Source organism: Chamaea fasciata, unplaced genomic scaffold (assembly GCF_029207755.1).
Source record: "Chamaea fasciata isolate MVZ Bird 193981 ecotype frontalis unplaced genomic scaffold, bChaFas1.0.hap1 SCAF_3, whole genome shotgun sequence".
Classification (NCBI taxonomy): domain Eukaryota; kingdom Metazoa; phylum Chordata; class Aves; order Passeriformes; family Sylviidae; genus Chamaea; species Chamaea fasciata.
Window position 1 is genome coordinate 32,029,766 of NW_027094088.1, and position 13,632 is coordinate 32,043,397.

At 39.8% G+C, this 13,632-nt stretch overlaps 1 protein-coding gene across 2 annotated transcripts in view; it reads right to left on the reverse strand.

Moving 5' to 3' along the window:
- Positions 1 to 13,632, reverse strand: part of PLD5 (phospholipase D family member 5) — a 166,182-nt gene that overhangs the window by 30,662 nt on the left and 121,888 nt on the right. The window lies entirely within an intron of this gene.

The window sequence follows — 13,632 nt, forward strand, 5'->3', positions numbered from 1 at the left end:
GTTGAAATTGCTCTTAATCTTGCTAATCTGTGACATTCAACCTACCACTTTGAATGGCACAGTTTTATTAATGACTATATGCCATTGAAATCCAAGGAGCTCCTTGTTGGCTCCGTCACATCACTAGGAATGTATGAATTGGCCCCATCTGTATGTTTGTAGAACTAAATCCAGAATATATTTAATATTAGGTAAGTTTAGGGGATTTCTCACACCATTACTGTTCTTTCAGTGCTCCAGTGTTTGCAAAATTAGATGATTAATATGAATTAATCATTGCTGAAGGCATTTTACAGTAACCCACTCATCTTCACATTTCAGTCATGACTAACCAGGGAAGAGAACTGACAGTAAACAGCAGCCTGGGGGACAGTGATGTACCAGCCATCTCCTATTAAACATTCATGGGGCCTCCAGTACCATGAATTCCAGTAATGGTTGAATATGAGTCACAACTTTAAAAGAATTCCAGGATACACAGAGAACTGAAACGTATTTCTTTGCATCAAATTTCCTATTTTTGATCTCCTAAGCAACATTTGACTTGCAATTTTAGGCAACAGTTACCAGTGCTAAGTATTTCTTTATTATTACGAAAACAGTAACTTTCCCTGAAAAAAATTATTCTAAAAGTTCAGACATCAGGAAAAGATGAAGAAACAGGTAAGGTGCCACTTACCATGATGTACCAAATACACAAAATAACATTTTTGAGCACATTACAGTTTGGTTCATTGGTCAATTGCATTTGGTGCAATTGACTCACCTACCTTTCCAATTTTTTGCACATTTCACTCACCCACACTCATCTATGCTTAGAAACGAAGATTTTTCCAATTTCCTTCGAACGTAGTGCTGCTACTTTCAATTCATGCATTAACGAGTAGAACTGTGCTAATTATTGAGAAAATGAGTGTGAAATGGAAAAGAAACCAGAAAACACTATAGCAGCTGTTACATGGTTTAAATTGTTTCCTGGTGAATAAACAAAATAAAAGCAACTGCTCTTAGCTAAGGATAACCATTCTGTATGGCACTAAACTTATAGCTAGTGATCCAAAAACTATGTTTAAAATCAGGTTTAACAAAGCAATTTGCCTTGATGATGTTTTCCTTCCGTACATCTAATTTGCAGCATTAAATAGCAGTATGCATTTAACACAAACAACACACCTACACCAAACAGGTTATAAATTAAATGTTAGGATTTATGCATAGTAAAGATAAAACAATAGGATGCAACAATGAGCTTCCTTCTCATAATTGAGAGCCTAAAATAAACACAATTCAAAAACATTTTTGAAATATCCAATGATGAACAAAAATGCTGACTGCCAAAGCTATAACAGGAGACTATTTAACCAGTAATACTAACACTAAAAATAGCAGACATCATCAGTAACTTGACACAAAATTCAAAAGTTGTAAAACACCAGAATTTGTTGGCGTGGGTTGTTCAGACATGGGCATAAGCAGTGGGATGGGGCTCTTACTCTAAAACATAATCTAGGCTTCAATGACCAAAATAGTGAATATAGCAGTGCAGAAGATACTGCTATCACATATACCAGTAAAACCAATTCCTGGAACCCAATTTCTTTTCCTTTCAAAAACAGCCAACTGGTAAGTGAACAGGTGAGGAAGCAGTATCTCCAAGTTAATTAAAAAAAAAAAAGTCATTTGTTGCAAACAGCAGCTGTCGTGCAGCCTATTAATGAGCCCTCACCTTTTGATGAAAGGAAACATGTATCAGTATTGATAATTGCCTCGGCTCCAGAAGCCCTTGAGATCCTTTGTTAAAATAGGCTTTTCAAGCCTTCAATGCAATCCACCATCCCTAGCGTGGTTCAGGTCCCATGAGGAAATTAAATTGGACTGATCAATATGTGAAGCCATAACAGAACCCTCTGTCATGCTGCAGTCTCAATTACATGAAGCTGCGACTCTACTGAGTTCAACCAGAAGGGCACATTTGTAGGCTTGATTGCTAATAAACATGCCAAATAAATCTAACTATTTTGTTTCAGTAGAGATCAAAATTCAGGATAAGAACTTAGAGAAAACCAGGGCTGTCACTTAAAACTCAAGTGGATTTGTCTGTCCCTTAAAATTGTGCCTTCTAAGGGTTGGGACTGATGATACATTTTCTGCAGAAAAAAAACCTCACAGAAAAAAAGACACTGTAGGGATCAAAGCAAGTAAGTCACAGGCATCTATCTGAGTACTTTTTCTTCTAGGTGAGGAATTTTTTTACACTGTATGAGGTAGATGACTGATGCAGTCTGGGATGCGTGGAGGGGACTCTGCCATTGAGAGCCTGGACCTTCTGCATGTGATGTGAACACAGCCCCTGGGAAGTGCCAGACTGCAACTCAGCCTCTAGCTTTGTCTCATAACAGAGGAAGAAAACAGAAGGTATCAGTAGTACTGCAAGAAAGACTGACTTTTCATCCATAAAGAAAAAGAAAAAATCCAATTCCCAAAGTAATCCCGAACAAGAGGGCTGGCCCAAGCAAACGTCATTTGCAATTTCTAGCCTTGCAACATCCTGTTTGGTCTAGCTGCCTGCTTTCAGATACTCCACTTACAATGTCTGAAAGCTACAGGGCAAGCTTGACTTCAAGAATAGGAACTCGAAGAGAATTGGGATTATTCAGCCTGGAGAGAACACTTCATGGTGACCTAATTGTGGCCTTCCAGTGCCTGAAGGGAGCCTACAAGAAGGAGGGAGGTCAACTATTTCCAAGGGCATGCTGGAAAGAGGGAAGGACAAAAGGAAATGAATTAGAACTGAAAGAGAGTAAATTTAAATTAGATACTAGGAGGAAGCTCATTACTGTCAGGGTGGTGAGGCACTGGAACAGGCTGCCCAGAGAAGTTCTGGATGCACTGTCCCTGGAAGTGTTCAAGGCCAGACTGGATAGGGCTTTAATCAACCTGGTCTACTGGAAGCTGTCCCTGCCCATGGCAGTGGGGCTGGAACTAGGTGATCTTTTAAGGTCCCTTCCTAGCCAAGCCATTTTATGATTCAATGAACCTAAAGCTAGGACATTTTTTACAAATTTGAGGCAAAGCACTAAACTCTAAGCAGGAGCCTTTCATCAAGGTCATCACACACACGCTGTCATGAAAGCCTGTTAGACACATTCCTGGCGCAGCTGTGTTGCGGCTCTGGATTTTACTGCTGCTCAAGCAGGGTCACCAGACAGCTACACAAACTGGGAGATTCTGCTTCATGGGAGACTGCAGGAGGTCAGAACTCACAGGGCTGCCACCGGGCCTCCACAACAAGTTTAGGCAACAGTCTGGAGAAGGTGCACCTTCTTTGGAGGTCTACACTTTCTTGAGGCTTTGGATGCAACATCTGTGAGCTGCTTAGGATATTGTCCTTGTAGTAAGGCAACATCATTATGCCAAATCCCCTCACTGGTGGATGCAGTAAATAATTTTTATAAGGAAGACCCAGAAAGAGCAATTATTTAGGCTGCTATTATCACAGCTGCCTTGAAAGCAAACATGCAAATTCTGCTTGCACAGCTTTCAGCAGTACCAGTTACAGGCTAAACTCACTCTGGAGTTAGCAAACATAACGCCCAAGAAACAGAAGCTGCATTTGCGTGTACCATGCCTAAAATTGGTCTTCTGTCTTCACAACTTTCTTACTTTCACTACAGTGTTTTTAAAACTAGAAAGAAAGAAAAATAAGAGGAAGAAATTTAGGAGTAAAAGGAGAGCCAGAGTTATCTGGGAAGTCTGTACAGATACAAATATCTCTTTCCCTATATTTTGAAATATACGCTTTCATTTAATTTATTTGCTTTTGATAACAACCTTTAGCACAAAGTAAACCCATTAATAAACATAATTTTTATTCCACTGAGACAAAATTTCAGAGTTTTCAATACAAGTGGTCACAAGTGGTGGAGTAGCTGTCTCATTTGGGGTCGACACAAGTGACCCAGGTGAAGGATGATGTCCTCATAATTTTCAGGCTTTTTTTCTCAACTGATTGCAAAAAGAATGGACTTCTTCCAGAAGCCCCATTAGAGTGACCGGCCACCACTCAGAAGAGGACAAGTACAAAAAGCAGAAAAATGCACAACTTGAAAACAAAGTTATTTTTACTAATGATACTTACTATTTTACTAATGATCAGTCTCTGAATGATTAAAAGACAAACGAGACTATTTACTATTTCTGTGCTCTTTATGGAATATCAGATTTGAAATGCAATTTAAAAGTCTGCCTGGCCCAGAAAGATTAATGATTCAGATCTATTTTAAAGAGAGAACACTCAAGGACTTCTAAGGAAATCTCTGAAGGTAATACCTTAACTGTTGTGTTTACATTGCCCTCTGCTTCTCTCTTTCTCACACACATCCCCCTGTCCTTTTTAAAAACTACCAGGACTGACCAATCCCTGTCACTCTGGGATTATGTGCTATTCATCAGTCTAAAGCCACAGCAATTTAGAAAAGAAGGAGTCTAGAATCAAAACCTTGCTGCCTTTTCTTTAGCAGCTCTATATTCAACTGTCGCACATGCAAAAAATGACATCATAATTACTCAAAGAAATTACATTCTAGCACAAGTCCAACTAATCTCCAGAAAGCTTTCACAATAATATTTACATTCATGCCATCTTGGCCCATCTTAGACTCAAACTACTTTCAGGAGAAACACTTACTCCCAGTGTACAATCAGCCATAAGCTGTGGCAAATGTAGCTTCTCAAAACTGCATTTAGGAAAACTGAGCTGTTTCTGATGTAAATATTTTTCACAAAAATTTACTGTAATGCTTACTATTTTGCTTTACAGTGTCTGAGGTCACTGACACAAAGATAATTTTGAGGAAATCAATGCCCAGGAGAGGAATCTGTGACCAAAGCTGCGCAAGCCCCTCTGCTCTCTGGAAAGACACAGGTGCCTGCATCACTCACTGGAATTGCAATGGATGGGCTCACATGCCTGGGGCTGTGGCATGGGTGGTTCAGGGACAACATGCAGTCACTGCCTCCTGCATGCTGCCGCTGCTCATCTCCACTGGCACTCTCCCCAGCTAGCTCACGTGTCCCTGTCTGGCTGGAGCTTGGAAGAAAGGCTGCTACAAGAGAGCTCTCCTAAGCAGACAGGCTGCAGGCAAGGATCTCCCTGTGGAGCTGAAGATGTGAGAAGAGAGGTCTCCATCGCTGCCATCTGACTTCCCAGCCCCCTCTTTAGGCCCTGCGCCAGTTTCTTGCCTGACTCCCTTCCCTCCCCAGCAGTCTGCAACATGTTGTTGGGCTCTGCCCTGGATGATCAGAGGAGCAAATATCCTCTACACTCACCACTGGTTTTTCATTTTGTTTTTTACTCAGTCAGTAGGTTGAAACAATTTCTGTGACGCAGCACAGCCCCATAAAATGCTCTAGCCACACAGCTGTGGAAGCCAAGAGCTCAGAATGTGGACAGGAAAGAGCAGGAAGAAAAAGGAATAGTCACAAACGAGCATTACAAAACCCAGCTCTCTAACTGAAACCAAAGTATTACAGAATTACAACTGGCATGTTAAAAAAACCCCAACCCCCCCCAAAAAAACCACCAATTACCCCCCAAAATAGTAGCACGAACAGATCTCGTCTTCTGCAATCCTTCTCTGTCCCTCCACCGTCTCCTCAGCTGTGCCAAAGTAGCTTTTTCAGGGAATGAGTTGGATCAGAAAATGGATCCAGGTTAAACATAAATAAAAGCAAGAAAGTTGTTTCAAATGTAGAACAATTCACTAATCCAGCTCACCACATGGCAGTGGACATTTTTTTCCAATAAGCTGAAGGCACAGCATAAATGTGGGAATGAGAAGCTGTGGCTGGGTGCAACAAGATGCAAGAACTGCCACTGCTGCCGTTTAAAGGCACACCCACATAGTCAGCCTCTGTTCCTCTCAGAATCAGGCCTCAGTAATTCCAGGTGGCAAGCTCCAGAATTTGTTTACCTTTTATCTAGAATAATTATTTGTCTTGTGCAAAGTAGATAGGAAAGCAATGCTGGCATTTGCTTGGGTTGGCACGTGCTTACACAGGGGTCCACAGTGACACAGAAGACCCAGAAAAGACCCACCAGGGACCCTTGTGTGCAGAGTTTGCTCACTGAATGCAGGATGGCAGATTTTTGAGAACAAAGGAAAGGTCAGAATTAATTTCTTGCAATTGCTGATTTAATTTCATTGACATCTTGGGAACTAGTTAGTTCCCAATGTAACATTTATCTAAATATGCCCTTACATTGGCTTTGAAGATGTCAAATGTCGGCCTTTGTTGCTAGCCCAAGTAATAAAAACACTGTTTTCTCAGCTAAATACCCAGTTGTAGCTGAAGTTCAGCATGGGAGTTACAGCTCTCCCCTATGTGAATGCATTTTTTGCTGCCTGCTGGGCCCTTTTGATTTACTCAGCAGAAAAATCCCAGAAATATAATCAAGTGCTTCCCATCCCATTTCACTGAAGAGACAAAAGAGAGGCCTGACAGTACTTCTTTGTAATACTTTCCCACCCAGCTACACCTTATTTCTGATTCACCAGGAAATAGCCAGTGGTCCATCACAAATATGACAGCACAGAGAGAGAGATTCCCCTCTTTGCCTGCAGAGTAGACACAGCATGAGAACACTCTACTTGACCTTCCCCATGAACACACTCATAAAACGGCTTGGGCTAGAAGAGGGTGCAAAGGTCATCTAGTTCCAAACCCCCTGCCATGGGCAGGGACACCTTCCACCAGCTGGAAGATCAGGTTGCTCAAAGCTCCATCCAAACTGGCATTGAACAGTTCTAGTGAAGGAGCATCATTAGAGGTTCTCTGGACAACCTATTCCAATGCCTCCTCACCCTCACAGTGGATAAATCATGTGTGGACATGTTTAAGTAACCTACACACAGAATTTTAGACTGCACAGAAGCAATAACCTCATACAACTACAAATCTCTGATCCTTCCAATGATGGCAATCCAGGGCATCAGCATGTCCTTGAGAGACATATGCTGCCACCCAGTAGAAAATGCAAGCAGCCAACAGTATAGCTCACTACATAGAACAAGACAGGAAAGGACATGCTCAACTCTACACTTTCCTAGATATGGCCTCTGAAGCCAGTGATTTCTGTACTGTATTTGCTAGAGAATCTCTTACTGTTTGGGCCAAAGTTTAGGGCTCCCATTTTAGTCTGTCTTTAAAAAAAATTAAATTGAGTCCATGCACAAGAATTTAGTGTAATTTTAAAGTCTCCAAAGAGCTTTTCCTTTCCTTCTAGCATTTTTATCAAAAGTAGCAAAAATTTCTGCCTCTTTTAAAAAGTGTTGCTGCCTGATATAGCAAACCTGAGAAAAATCCTAATTTTTTACTGCCTTGACTCTGATATCAATATTTTTAAATCAATTTTATTTATTTTTGAGCTATTTGAAATATTTAATATCAAGTCATAGAAAATTTCTGATAAAATTTTGAATAATGAGAACATAGATGATCAGTTCAATTCTTTCTCCTTAGCAGAACTCAGCATTCCTTTAAACACCACTTAGAACAAATCTGAGAGTCTGATGATTCAACAGAGTCTGTAAGAGAACTCATATACAACAAAGTTTTCTAGAATATTAAAAAAAAAATCCACATCTTTTTTTGCCCTTCATTATTGGAGAGTAGACTGCTCATTTCCTAGACAAAGCTACAAAAGTGATTGCTTTGGAGATCGGGAAAAGTAATTTTCTTACTTAGTTGATTCGGGCGACAAAGCATATTACCGCTTGAAGGAAGACTATAATACAATCAGTAAAAGCATTATTAAAGCTGGATTGTGGCTTTCTTTCTTTGTCTAAGTATAACAGTATATGTTTCTACTATAAAAGAAAGCTTTTTTGAATATAATAGAGAGATTAGTAAACTTGCACACTGCTTACCCCACTTCCTTTTGAAGGCTTTACTTGGATTAGCGTTATGAACCACTACACTTATTTATATACTCCTTGGATGAAACATCCAAGAATTCAGTGACATTTTTTCATCCTAATGCATGAGGAATTAGGATCACAACCTTTTATGAATGAACAAGGCTAAATCTCTACCAAGAAGAATGCAGTGACTATTTATCTCTATCTCTCTTTTTAACTTAGCAACATGATTTCATTCTGATATTTATATATTCTAAAATCATCAGTATTGGCAACAGTCACTTCTAAATATGCTGACTAGGAGTAACAACACTTGTGCATCATTCTCAAAATGTGCTTCTCAGACATCTGGAGCTCTGCTTTGGGTTCCGTCAGTTTTCTTCTGAAGGAGAAATAAATCTCAGTTTTACTGCAGGGCAGGTGAAGAGGTGAGGACAGAGTTTGCCCTCTTGGGTGGCTACTGCTACTGCTTTTAATTTTTACAATAACTTCATACCAGAATCTATTTTTTTTCCCTGAACTTTCATTAGCTGTCTCTCTGAGCAGCCCTAGAGTATTATCTGCAGGCTAGCAAAAGGCAGGAGCACCAGCTGACCTGGCTGTGGCCATACAAGAAAAGCAGAGGCACAGCCAGAAGTAACTTGGGTCTGCCAGTGGCCCAGACATTTCCTTTCACTATTCCCTTGTCTCTAAGCAATTTTCCCCACCTCCTTCCTTGGATCCTATCTTGTTATCTTTCCAAGTCAGCCTTTGACTGTTCTACTTTTTTTTTCAGGTCATTCCTATCTCAATGGCAATTATTTTTCTCTCCATGTTTTCACAAGTCCACCAATAACATGCTTCACCTTTTGACAACATTCTGTTCTGATCTTTTCCTAAAGTTTTCAGTTTCTGACCTTTGGTTTTATCTGATTCATTCCTCCCTCTTATTTCACTTTCCCCACTACTTTCCCCCAACATCATTCATCCTCCCTCTCCTTTGCTCTCTTACATTTCTCAGTTCATAATTTAACTTTTGCCCTTGCCTACTTTTCCATTGTTTCATTTATCATATAATTCATCCAGTTATTCAATCAGTCCCTCTTGCTCCAGTTACTTGAGGAACATATTTTATTTTATAACTACATAAGCAGTACGGTATATTCTTCAAGCCTTTACAAATAAATCTGTGGAAAGGAGAAACACATTTTCTTAAGAGTTCTAAGGCTAACCACGGCTTTGGGACACCCAGGTTGGTCCTAATTTCACTTTATTTACATGTGCTAGGACTTCTACAGGCATTAACTCATAATATACAGCCCCAAAATAAACATAGATTTCTGATGGTTATTGCAATTTAGGACTCTGGGAATTTCTTCTTGCTTTCTTAGTCCAAACAACAACTGAAGCTGAGCTTTTTATTACCATGAATCTAAGGTTCTTGAAAGAACAAGACACTTGTACAGCCTCTTCTTTTATCAAAGTAAGCATATACAATAGACACTGCAGCTCTGCTGTAGCAGACTGAAGAGTCTCACACTTGATTTACTATTGTTCTAACTAGTCTGTCAGATGCATTTTTGGGGGCTCCATTATTCAGGCTTGGTCACCCAGATACTTCATTAATTTAAATGGAGGCATTTTAAAGAGAAAAATGGCCATGCCCCGATGTCAAAATCAGAAAAATCCAGAGAGTGGACTCAGAAAAATGAAAGGTGTATGGGGAAAAATGCTTTAATTTGAGGGAATACCTAGGGGATACAAATCAATAGCTTGTCAGTAAGCAGATTTTTAACATGCATTGACTTTCTTCCAAACAGCCTACTTGAAATGCAGAAAGCAAAACAAAAGGAAACCACAACTCCAGAAATTCTATCTCATTACCTGGGTGAAGGACACACACAATATACAGTCAATAAAAGTCACTGCACACTGAAATCACAGAGGATTATAGCACCGCAGAGGGACTAGACCACAAATATTGTCTCATTTCTCCAGTGTAAATATCAGCAACTGCCTGTGAAGGACAGGAACATAGGTACATTACTCTCCTGTAACATTTTGAACTGGTGGATAACCAGGTCTGTAGGACTTCTTTTTCTACTTCAAACCACACAGGACAGAAAGAATAAGCTTGAGGACAACAAGAGACAGAGAAGGACCAGTTCAGAGCCATTTGGGATGGCAGCAGGGTACAGGAGAGGGGCTGTGGAACGGGACTGCTTGCTGACTACTGGGATCTCTATGAAAGCAAGACCAGAAGGCAGCACAGTCATTTTAAGTCCCAATATAAAATCGTGGACTTGGTTACAATCCCTTGTCCTATGGCTGAGAACAGCTGCTCTGTGGTCCTTTGCCTAGGAACTGTTATATTTGAAAGCTCATTGCAATCATCACAATGTTCTTTCAAAATGATTTTAAAGTTTAGTAGAGTTATTATGTAGTCCTCTAACTGCTGGCACTTTTGTCCATCACTACAATGCTAACAAGACTACTGAGATTAAAAGCTTCAAGAGCAGGGATCTGTTTTGCTTTGAGTCACTGAAATGACTGTCAATTTCTGTTCTACATAATTACTAATACTTACACACTGTAGACAGTTAATATTTTTTGTCCACAGGATGGAAAAGGGGTTGAAATCACTCTGTTCTCAAGGATAAACATTAGAGACAATTGCTCTATAAGGACATGCAGAAAGAGATGGAAAAGACGGAGAGTAAAACAGAGATATCACTTTGAAAACTTTGCTTCTGGTTGAATACCTTTAGAAGGATCTTAATGTAATTTGCTTTCCAACCTTTGGGCTGTGTAAAAATTCATAACACACCAAAGTGCTGTAGAAGCTGAAGGTTAATTTGGGAATTGCTATAGCAGATTACCAGAAAGATCAGTATTAGCATCATAGTGGCAAATCCTTGTCACAAAGATCACGCTTGGTAACTAATGTTGTATAAACCATCAAGATTTGGTCAAGTGGGTTTACTTTATGCTACAGTTGTGCTGTACACAATAACCCAAGCTGAGTAGCCTTTCCAAAGTGTTCATCAAATGAAAACTGAATGGTGTTGGTCAAAGAGTGCCAGTTTGGTTTGGGCACTTATTAAGGCTTCTTATATAACTTTGAGCACAGAGTATTTAATCAGGTTTGTAGCAGAAATGTTGTACTGATTGAGCTAAGCAGTGAAGGAGCTAAAAGAATGTAATACAATTGTTTGTGTCATGTCACTGCAGGTGATGGTCTTTTCAGAGCTGCCCAGGTTTGAAGTTACACTTCGATCTAAATGACATACAAAACTTGAACAAGGTGAGAGACAAAACACTGAGCCCACTGAGAAGGCTGAAGTCTGCTTGCAAAACTGTAGCAATCAAAAATATACCAAATCATGCCAGCAACACTGCTCTGACTGACCAAGGTACAGTTCTAAAAAAACTGGTCAGGCTTCCAGTGAATATTAAGTATGTGAAAATCACATGAACGCACAAACCAAAACTGACCAAATTAAATTGTTTTTCTTGGACCCCTTTAGGACTATTAGCCTTCATGTCTTTTCAGGATGAGATAACGTCAGTGCTTTTGCATACAAGACAAAGCATGGGATGCCAAAATTTCTGCAAAGGGAGCACAGCTACCTAACAAATGATTTCTGAGCTCAGATGGCCCTGGCAGCTCTTACCAGCTCTTTCAGTAGCTGTAGGTAGAAACTTGCAAACTATCCATATGTTTTAAAAATGTCACAACTAATTTCTGCTAATGCCATCCATTACTGGTTCCTCTTTACGAAAGAGTGTCAGCAACTCAAAGCAGCTAGTGCCATACGGAAGAATCCATTCTAGCATGTAAACCACCAAGCAAGATTTGAAGATGATCCCTCGGGCACAAGCTACCATGTTGGACCTGACTAGGTCCTTCCTACCTGACAGGAGCACTCTGGCTGTTCACAGGATGGCTGGATTACAAATGCTCATAGTTGTGCTGGAGTTTATTAAATACAAAAGTGCCCACTGCTGCCAAATCCATGAATACACACACATTAGTACCAGACCTGAGTGCAATATTTGCAAACTGAAATTATGTACTAGAATTCTGACCAATCCACCATGAAAGAACTTTTTGATTACAAATTTCAAAGCAGAATTATGATATTGTTTCTACTGAACACCTAAAATCTTAAATATGCCTCATAGTGCATCTGTCCCTAACAGATATACCTCACAGTACATCTGTCCTTGATTAATGAAGAAAATTAATTAAATGAATGTATTATTATTTACCTATGAATCTTTGAAACAGTGACTACAGATACTAGAAAGCGTGACTTGTATTTTATAATAAGCAAAAGTACACATTTCCAATGAGAGGTTACTGTCTTTGGGTACACAGCCATTTCTCTCAGCAAAGGTACTCATTTCTAAGTCGACAGACACAGAAGTTGTAGAACTTAGAATCAGAATACTTACATATCTGGCTCTAAAAGACACAGAATTTTTGGCTTAAGTGAACCTTTTTCCCCATTCCTCTTTGCAAAACAGGCCAGCGCAACCCAAGGCCCTGGCTGCCTTCAGAATTCAAATTATTGTGAAGATTGTTTTGGTTTTTGTTCTCCCTCTATTGGCTGTAGATGTGACAGCCTCATACTGCTAATTCTCTCCTGCTAGAGAATTCTGGAAGTCAGGCCTAAATCTTTTTAAAGTTAGTGCACTTCAGGCTCACGAGAGAAAATATGCTGTTCACACTGTGAACTATTATGGTGCCCAAAATGAGGATATTTGTGTATCCAGGGGAAGCCTCATGCTCAGATTAGGCATCTAATTTCCTGTAGAACCTATAATAAAAACCAGATTATCACCAGTCTATTGTATTTTTTGAGCTAAAAGACATCAGAACTAGGCAGCAGGCAATGCTGATGGAAAGTATGTTGTTTACCCCAGTTCCTCATTTGGAATTGCACAGAAGGTTAGAATCTCCAACAAAGTTTTAAAATTCTGTCCTACAATCAGAACCTTAAAACAATTCTGTTACTTATTAAGGGTAATTCATTTCTTTCAAAACATATCTGAAGGCAATAGAAGGAGCAGAAGCAGAGTAGGGACTGGAAGCCAGGTTTCCTCCATCCCAAATGAATGTGTGACTACTACAGCCATCTGTTAGAACTCAAATAGGAAGGACCAAAGGAGCACCACTAAAAAATATCTTCTGCTCTTCCTAAACCTTTGTGATTTTAAGTTTTAAGAAGTTTAAGATGTTCAATACTAGCTTAAGTGATTTGCTTTCTGTCGGGTTCTTGGTAAGGCGGACAGCTGTAAGGTAAAAACTGGCAGTTTCGAAATTTTCAGACAGAGCAAGATTTTCAACATCATCATCTGCAACTCAGGCAGATGTTCTGTGTTGAAGACATTTGGTTAGTGACACACATGTCACAAAAATACTCCCCACCCACTCTTTTCAGTCATGTTTCAAAAGGTTGGATGTGGCTAACTTTACATTGCAGGACCCAGCTCTCCAACTGAAACAAATAAGGAACGTTGCATATGAGTTCTCATGGGATTTAGGCATAAAACCAGTGCTGAACATTCCCTTGTGATCAAGATGTTTGCAGATGTGTGCCCACTGTGCAACACAAACTGAGGTAAGACCGTTTAGATGCCTGAACAGAAAGATGTTTCTCCAAAAACAAACCTAGTTTCTGCATGTTAGTGTTGCCTAGATGTCAGGTATGAATGCTTGAATCTCTGA